Below are 8,325 nucleotides of genomic sequence, written 5' to 3' on the forward strand. Positions count from 1 at the left end.
GTGACCTACCTGGACCAAGGGTAGGTCCGCCACTGACTAGACAATACAAAATTGCTTTATTTGCGTCACTTGTTTGTTTAATGAGTGACGCAAATGAGGTTAATTATTTTTTTTTAATTATAATAATTGCCTTGTATATGTTTGTAGTACCTGTTTTCCTTGCTAGTGGTATAAAGTAATATGCTAATGCTAATATAATTGAAATTAAAATGCAATATTATTGAATAATGCAAATGTAAATTTCGGCAGAGTCTCCTTTGTATTTTGGCCTACCCATAAAATTGGGAATGACGGCATTATATTAACAACCTGTCCAATAATTTACATCTCAATATCATAGACATTATACTCATCATCCCAACACCAATTAACCAAAATCATTCATGTCAAGCCTATAATCCAAAACAAGAGTCCAACATGCGCTAAGTGTAAATCTAAAGTTCAACATCACATATAAAATACTTTGCCCAAATATCTCGAATCTTATTTATCTCCTCCTCGGTGTACGGTGTAGTTCTTGAAAAATCCTATCAACACAACAAATATACAAGAGGAAAGTTTTAATTCAAAATTGTAGCTAACATCAAATTGTATTTATCAAACAAAAATGAAATATTTGACAACTCATACCTGAATAAGATCCTCACTGCTATGGTGATGTTCAAGTATTTCGTACATATAACGTATGACGTAGTAGCCACACTCACGTCCACCCAATTGTTAAGGACACTACATGTAATATATTTATAGCGGGGGTTTGTGATTCGAACTTGAACAAGCGGAGGTCTGCAATTCAACCCCAAGAACACTACAGCAATTCGTTCAAACGGAGGTAAGTGAGATCTTTAGGAGCCATTGATCATTGTCATAAAGAGAAATGATATGCACCGTTTCATGCCATAAGGAGTGCAGAAAAAATAGTAATTCTGAGAAATCTTATAAAGTTATAATTCACTCTAACCAAAAAAATCACAGACAACATAGTTTACCACAAAATTTGCAGCCTTATGTTTCCCAACTCTCATAAAGATCTTAACCGGCTAAATCCAGGATATTAAAAACCTGTGCCAGAGATAAGCTTCCATATCACGATGCAAGAACTAGCGAATAAGGAGACATTGACAAGTAAAGATCTTCAAAGAGCCGGACAATCAGAGTCTCCTAATCTGGGAGGACGACAAATGAATAAACACAAGGATACACAACGAGCTACTGTAGTACGCTTCTACAACTCCTACCTAAGCTCTTGAAGGTAAAATTTCAAGAAGAATTAACCCAAATGCCCACCAACAGGATGAGATAGAAGTGAGCTGTGGAACATCAGTAGATAAAGGGTACTGCAGGGTTCTATCCTGCCTAAGAATCCTTTTTAGTAGATAGAGGATCCCCATTACCTGCCTTGAAATTAATTGACGGGAAAAAGAGCAATATTTGAAATAAACTTCCTAGGGCTAGAGTATACAGTCAGTGTAAAATTAGTATATCTACTATATCGTTTCAATTTGTTACCTCGTGGAATCATATCAAACAAATCGAGCCTTCAACTACTTATGTCATATACTTTAAATCAAGATGAGTAAGGCCACTTGGATTTACATACACTTCAATAGTCCATGTTATCTTTTTATCTACAAAACTAAACAAATCCTTCGATCATCAAACAATCAATCAATCAAACCCTAAATCCTTCGATCATAACAAAGTATATGTCTGTCTCAAGAAACAAGTCAATCCAAAAACTATAATCTAAGCAACATTTTTGACCTTTTACTTTCACAAACCAAGCTCATCATTGCTCAACCTATGAACTCAAGAAGACACTTTGATGATACATTAGTAACATTACTAGTTTAAATTACGCTCCAACTTCCACTCTTAAAATCCGGAACAACAATTTGAGAACGAAGGGAGTATAATTCGTGCTTAAAACAACGAATTTACCATTAGTTTCATCATCACCCAATTATAATTTACAAGCCAACCATATCTTCGTTAAATTGCAGCATATATCAATCATAAGAATCATATAATCATCCAAAAACAATAAAGCTTGAATATTTCCTCATCATACTAGCATAAATTCAGTTTTAAAATCTGAAAATAGTATTCAGCATTGAAAATGTAATTTTTAAATTGAAAAAAATTGATATCCTATGAACAGAAATTATTAAATCTAATTAGTTAATTACCCCTGATTTACCAAGCCAAATTCCCAATTCTTACAAAATTTCAATTAAATACAGAATTTGCAGCAAATAAATTAACTAGATTAAAATTGTATTGGTATGAATTCCTAGTAATACAACCAATTTTCAAAAATTAACAAAAATCAATCAACACATTTTCAGAGAACAAAACTGCAAACCATTTTCAGAAATTATAAATTGCATTTTAAACTAAATGAATGAGCCATTCCCTCAAAAAATAAACTAAATGAATGAGCCATTCTCAGCAACCTCAAACCCATTTTTATAGACGCATTCTAATAATCCCATTACAAACAAAAGTATTCTGAGTTCTATTGCAATTATGACTTCAATTTCATGAAATTTTTTCGCATTACAGAAAAACAAATCAAAAATAAAAAAAACCCTAGAACAGAACTTACGAATTGGACGAAAAAAAAAAAAAGACAACTTCACTAAATACAAGCAATCTTACCTTAGGTGAAATAAACTTCACAAATTCAACAATGTCGAGCCTAAATGCAGTAATATGAGGGGGGCGAACACTGGTCGAACAGCTACACTAATCAAACTTCAATTATTGTTGTTGTAATTTGCTAGAACTTCCTCGGGTTTTTTGGGGGCGAAATTAATCGATTTTCCAGTCGAAAATTTCAGTCATTGCTCGAATATGAGGCTAGGATTTTTAATTGAATTTTTTGGGGTTTCTAGGGTTCGAATTCCTATGGTTTTGAGTAGATTTTTTTGCACGAAATGGGGGAATTTTGGTCGGAAATGCTTAATTTTTCTGGGATTTATGGGTTCGGATTTCTTAGGGTTTTTTGTCCAAATTTTTGCTCGAAATTGCTCAATTTGCTGCCGATTATAGGTCTTCAACTTGACTGCGATTTTGGATGTTGAATTTGCTGAGGAATCGGTGTTTTTTGGCCGAATTTGTTGGATTTAAGGGTCGAATTTGTGGGTGTTTTGGCTGTAGAAATTCACTGGAGTAGCAATTTGTTATTTTCTCTTTGTTTAGTGAAAGGTAGGCGAGCAAAATGCAAAAGCTAGATTTGCCTCACTTTATTATTAAAATGCGACCCAAATAACATAAAACATAATGCTGTACATTTTTCATATGCGTCGCTCATTTATTAAAAGAGTGACGCAATTTATTCACTCACTCATTTGCGTCACTTGTCAATAAATGAGTGACGCAAATAAGATTATTATATGCGTCGCTTCAATAAATAAGAGCGACACAAATATTAAAAATCTGCAATACAACTGACTTTTGCGTCGCTTCTTGATAAATATGCGACACAAATAACTTTTCAGGATGGTAAAATTAAACATTTGCTTCGTTCTTTCTAATGAGTGACGCAAATATGGCGACGCAAATGTACGTTTTTCTACTAGTGCTAAAATGTAGTCGTGCTAATTCATGATAAATTTTATATTTGGTAGGAGTATTGGAAGAACGGAAGCTAGGGAGGAAGATTTTTTATTAGTGTTGTATTGTTTTAAAAAAAAGGTGTAAGTTAATTTTTAAAAAAATTGCATAAAATGTCTTCAGCTAAATTTGGGAAGGTCGAGAACGGATAGTCGTGCACGCATTGCGTGCGCCTCTAAACTTGTATATATAAATAGTTGAATTTAACCCAACGAATCACCCGAATATGACTCGACTCGAAGTTGACCTGACCCGACCCGAAATTAACCCGAAAATTGACCCGACCTGAACTGACCAGACCCGAACTCGACCCGAAGTGTTGACCCGATACCCGACCCGATTATCAGTCGACCCGAAATTAACCCGAAACCCGAAATGACCTGATAACCTTTTGACCCGAACTTGACCCGACCCGAAATGACCCGACCCATACCCGACCCGAATGACCCATTTGCCAGGTCTAGGCAGCGCCCTAGGTAATTATTTTATTTCAAAAAATATACATCATTTGATTATTTTTGCAAATATTGTTGAACATCAAAATTCATTAACTAATATGCATTTAACCTAAAATTTATATAAGTTTATTTTAGTTGTTAAAAGAATTTTATTCTTCATTGTCATACAAAATTCATTAATAAAGTATATATATTTTGTGGTTTATAAAAAACTTTAAAATTGCTATGCATTTTTAGGTTATGGGTTACATATTTTAAGTACGTATAACCTATATTATGAATTATTCCCTCAAAGAAAAAAAACTATATTATGAATTATAAATGAATAAATGAAAGAAATGAAAATAATTGTGGAATTATATTGTTGTTAAAATATAATATACACATATAAGTTGGCAATCAAAGTTTTAGAATTAATGATACACAAGCAACTCTTTTTTTTTTTTTTTTGTAACTTTATTATCATAAATTGTGTCTTTAATTTTGGGTGGTGGTTAAAGATTAATTCTAATGAATTTGGGTCATGGTTTTAAACACAATTGCTAACAAATAACAATTTTATACTGTTAGGGAATATTGGTGATTAACTCGGTTAGTGGGTTTTGGATGAAGGAGGGGGTTATGGTAGGCTAGTACACTCAGCGTAAAACTTTGTCACCTCCCATGACAAAAGCCAAATTGATTAATTGAGGAAATATTTGTGATTTGGTGATTTGTTATAGTATGTATGACATGACCTAATAATTGCATTTGTTCGTTATTATCACTTTGTATGCAATCTTAGTATATCAACTAGTATAGCACATGTGCGATGCACGGCTTACAAATCTTGATACTCGTATATATTTTCACAAAAAATTTTAAATAAAATGATTTAATGAGTAATAATGAATTTACTTATTTATAAATATGTTAAAATTTAACCACAAATTAACTAAACTAAAACAGGGACAAGTATAGTATCAGCCATGGAGCTAGTGTACCATAGATAGATAGATAGATTCTCATAATAAGAGGATACAATCTATATATCTATCTATAACTATATACTAAAGGCGAAACCAAAGATGACACATGTCGACTTTTGGTTAAAAAATTTCCCGCCAAAACTTTTTATTTTTATTTTATTTTTTTGCTTTTTGGCTTTTTGTCAAAAAATCTTTTTAGAAAAAATTTAATATACTTATATACGTAATACAAAGTATAATATTTTCATTCCTTTCTTACAAAAATAATACTTTTTCCTTCCAAAATAATCATTACGTTTCGTCCTTATATATTATACTCAAATATTAATTATTTCATTATTTGATATGATAAGTATCTTTAATTATATGTATAATTTTGGTTTCCTATCTTTATCCAATAACTACATACTGTAACATTATGATGCAACCGATGTTTTATTTTATTAAGCATACAATACAATTTTTTAATTAAAGATTAAATTAACAAATCTGTCAGATTTATATATACATTTATAAAAATACTAAGTATGTAGGTAATTTTAAACATATTATCATAACTTTTTAAGTATTTAAAATAGGAATTATATGGGTTAAAAATTATTCTTTTTATATAATATTTTTGCATCAATACACCACGAGTTTTATGTTATACCACATGCCCAAATTATTACTACGGGAAATCTTATTGTGATATTATCTATGCGATAATATGACCTTTTTTTTTAATTATATTTTCACATTTTAAAAGTGGTCAATTTTATATGGAAGAAACATAATGATTATTTTGGAAGGAAAAAGTATTATTTTTGTAAGAAAGGAATGAAAATATTATACTTTTTATTATGTATATAAGTATATTAAATTTTTTCTAAAAAGAGTTTTTGACAAAAAACTCATAGTCAAAGGAGTATTTTTTACAAAACTCATTTTGTTAATAAGCTCTTTGTACTTTGTTTGATTTTTCGTATTTTATTTTAGTAAATATTAGAAATGATAAGAAAATAAATATATCGTAGTTAAATTTTTCATGTGGTTTACAATATTTTTTGACAATTTTATTATGAAATTAAATACGAATTATTATGTTACAAGCACTAACGATAAATATAATTATAGTGTTACACCAATAATAGTCATAAAATTACCGTGCATAGCATGAGAACTAACCTAGTAAGTCTATAAACTTATGTGTTCTGAATGATGGGACTTCTACTCTTCTTTAATCAACTTTCAAACCAATAAAAAAAAACCATATGAATGTGAATGAATTTTTCAATCCCAAACACTGTGGAGGAAACCATTATGTTGGAATTTAGCAATTGATAAGAAATGATATTATATAAAGATACCATTTAAACAAACAAAAACTTTTGCATGCCCCCGGTGTATAATAATTTTATTGTACATCGAACATTTTGCGAAAAGTGACCCTTTTTTTTTTTACAAAAGTGACCCAAATTTTCACAAAATTAAAGTGACCCTTTTTCCCACAAAAGTAACCCCTTTTTTCATAAAAATGACCCATTTTCACAAAAGTGACCTTTTTTCCCACAAAAGTGACCCTTTTTTCACAAAAGTGACCCTTTTTTCACAACAGAATTAAGCTACATATGCAAAACAGAATATCAAAATCAACAAAAATAAACACAAAATTAACAATAGTCATGAAAAAACAGTACAATCACTCAAACAAATTAAAAGTCGTCGTCGAAACCACCACTAGCGACGCCGATAGCGCTGAAACCATCGCCGATTCCACCATTTTTGACCATCTCACCGAGCAAAGCGACGACGACTCTTTCTTCGAGTTAGCTAGAGCTCACTTTACCTTCTTTCGACTTCAAAACTTCTCTCTCCACTCCTTGCTCAAAAAATTCATCCAAAAACTTCTACAATTGTGTAGAAGAGAAGGAATCTGAATTGAAGAATTGAGGGAAAATAAGATGAAAATGGAAGCATATGAAGAAGAGAAAGAAAGTAAAGTATAAACAAGAGAGAGAAAGTACCATATGAAGAAGAGACAGAAATTAAAGTAGAATATGAGGAAAAGAGAGAAAATAATGTTTGTAACAAATTCTATGCCAACAACTGGAAGCTCGTGTACTGTGACTGAATTTGGTGGAGTAACAAATTTATTTCTATTTGTTACCGCCGCGACGCTGCGCCATACACAAATATAGTGTACACCGGGTTTTTATAAAAAGTTTGTGTTAAACAAATTAAACTCATGCCCAAATTGTGTTTTCTTACGAAATTTTCATTGGCACTAACAACCCAAATTCATGAAACTTAGGTTTGAGACGGTTTTCAAGTGATGATAGAGAGAACTCTCACGGTTTTCTTTTTTTTTTTTTTTTACACGGGTGCTAGGAAAGTCAATTTTAAACATTTAACCTCACTCTATCGAATTAGGTTTTCATTCCTTAAAGGTGATGCAGTAAACGCGAGATCCAAGATGTTGCACCTATATACCAACATCCTCACAATCCTTAAAGAAGGGGGTTTCGGCGTCTTTTCCTATTCGTTGTCTTCAACTCATCAAAAATGATTTCAATTTAGTATGAAACAATAACTTAAGGAAGAAATTATAGAAAATCAGTAAAAATAATTTCACTTAGCAAAAATAATTGCAGTTCATTAAAATTAATTTCAGTTTTGTAAAATTAGTTTCATTTCAGCAAAAATAATTTATGTTCTGTAAAATTAATTTTAGTTCAGTAAAAATAAGATGAAGTGAACAAGGACTAGGTTTACTGATTTTAAATTAATCGAAATTATTTTAACTTAACTAAAATTAATTTTGCTGAATTGAAATTATTTTTACGAAATTGAAATTATTTTTAATGAATATTATTTTTTTAGGTGAAGTGAAGAGGACCTAAATTAACCTTGGTTGAATAAATTAAAGGAGTTAGTTATTTCCAACGTACAATAGCTAACTTACACTTAAAATCAACACCTTTCTTTGGAATTCTTCTTCTCTAAGCTAAGAGATCTAATAGCCAAACCTCCTCCCTATGGTGGTGAGCCTTCTCACCTAATACTATTTGAATATGTTAATGTTGAATTATCCCTAGCATGAGGTAGTGTATAACCATCACAAATTTGTGGGTTAAAATTGAAACTTAGCAAGCTAGTATTGCATTCAGCTTGCTATCCATGATAGTTTTATTATCCAAGTTGATATAATTTTGAAACCAAACTACAAGGTGAAATACATAGCTTTGAAAAACCTAATTCAATGAAATAATAAACATAATATACTAATAAATATTACAAAC

At 30.9% G+C, this 8,325-nt stretch overlaps 1 long non-coding RNA gene across 1 annotated transcript; it reads right to left on the bottom strand.

The window, feature by feature from the left end:
- Window positions 1–202: 202 nt before the first annotated feature.
- LOC145583245 (uncharacterized) lies at window positions 203–3,276 on the bottom strand. Its single transcript, XR_014100094.1, has 3 exons — window positions 2,662–3,276; window positions 631–808; window positions 203–527 (listed from the first exon to the last, which is right to left on the bottom strand). It is a non-coding gene; the product is annotated as an uncharacterized LOC145583245 (long non-coding RNA).
- Window positions 3,277–8,325: the final 5,049 nt, after the last annotated feature.

The sequence above is a fragment of the Chenopodium album genome, chromosome 2, assembly GCF_948465745.1.
Source record: "Chenopodium album chromosome 2, dcCheAlbu1.1, whole genome shotgun sequence".
NCBI lineage: Eukaryota > Viridiplantae > Streptophyta > Magnoliopsida > Caryophyllales > Amaranthaceae > Chenopodium > Chenopodium album.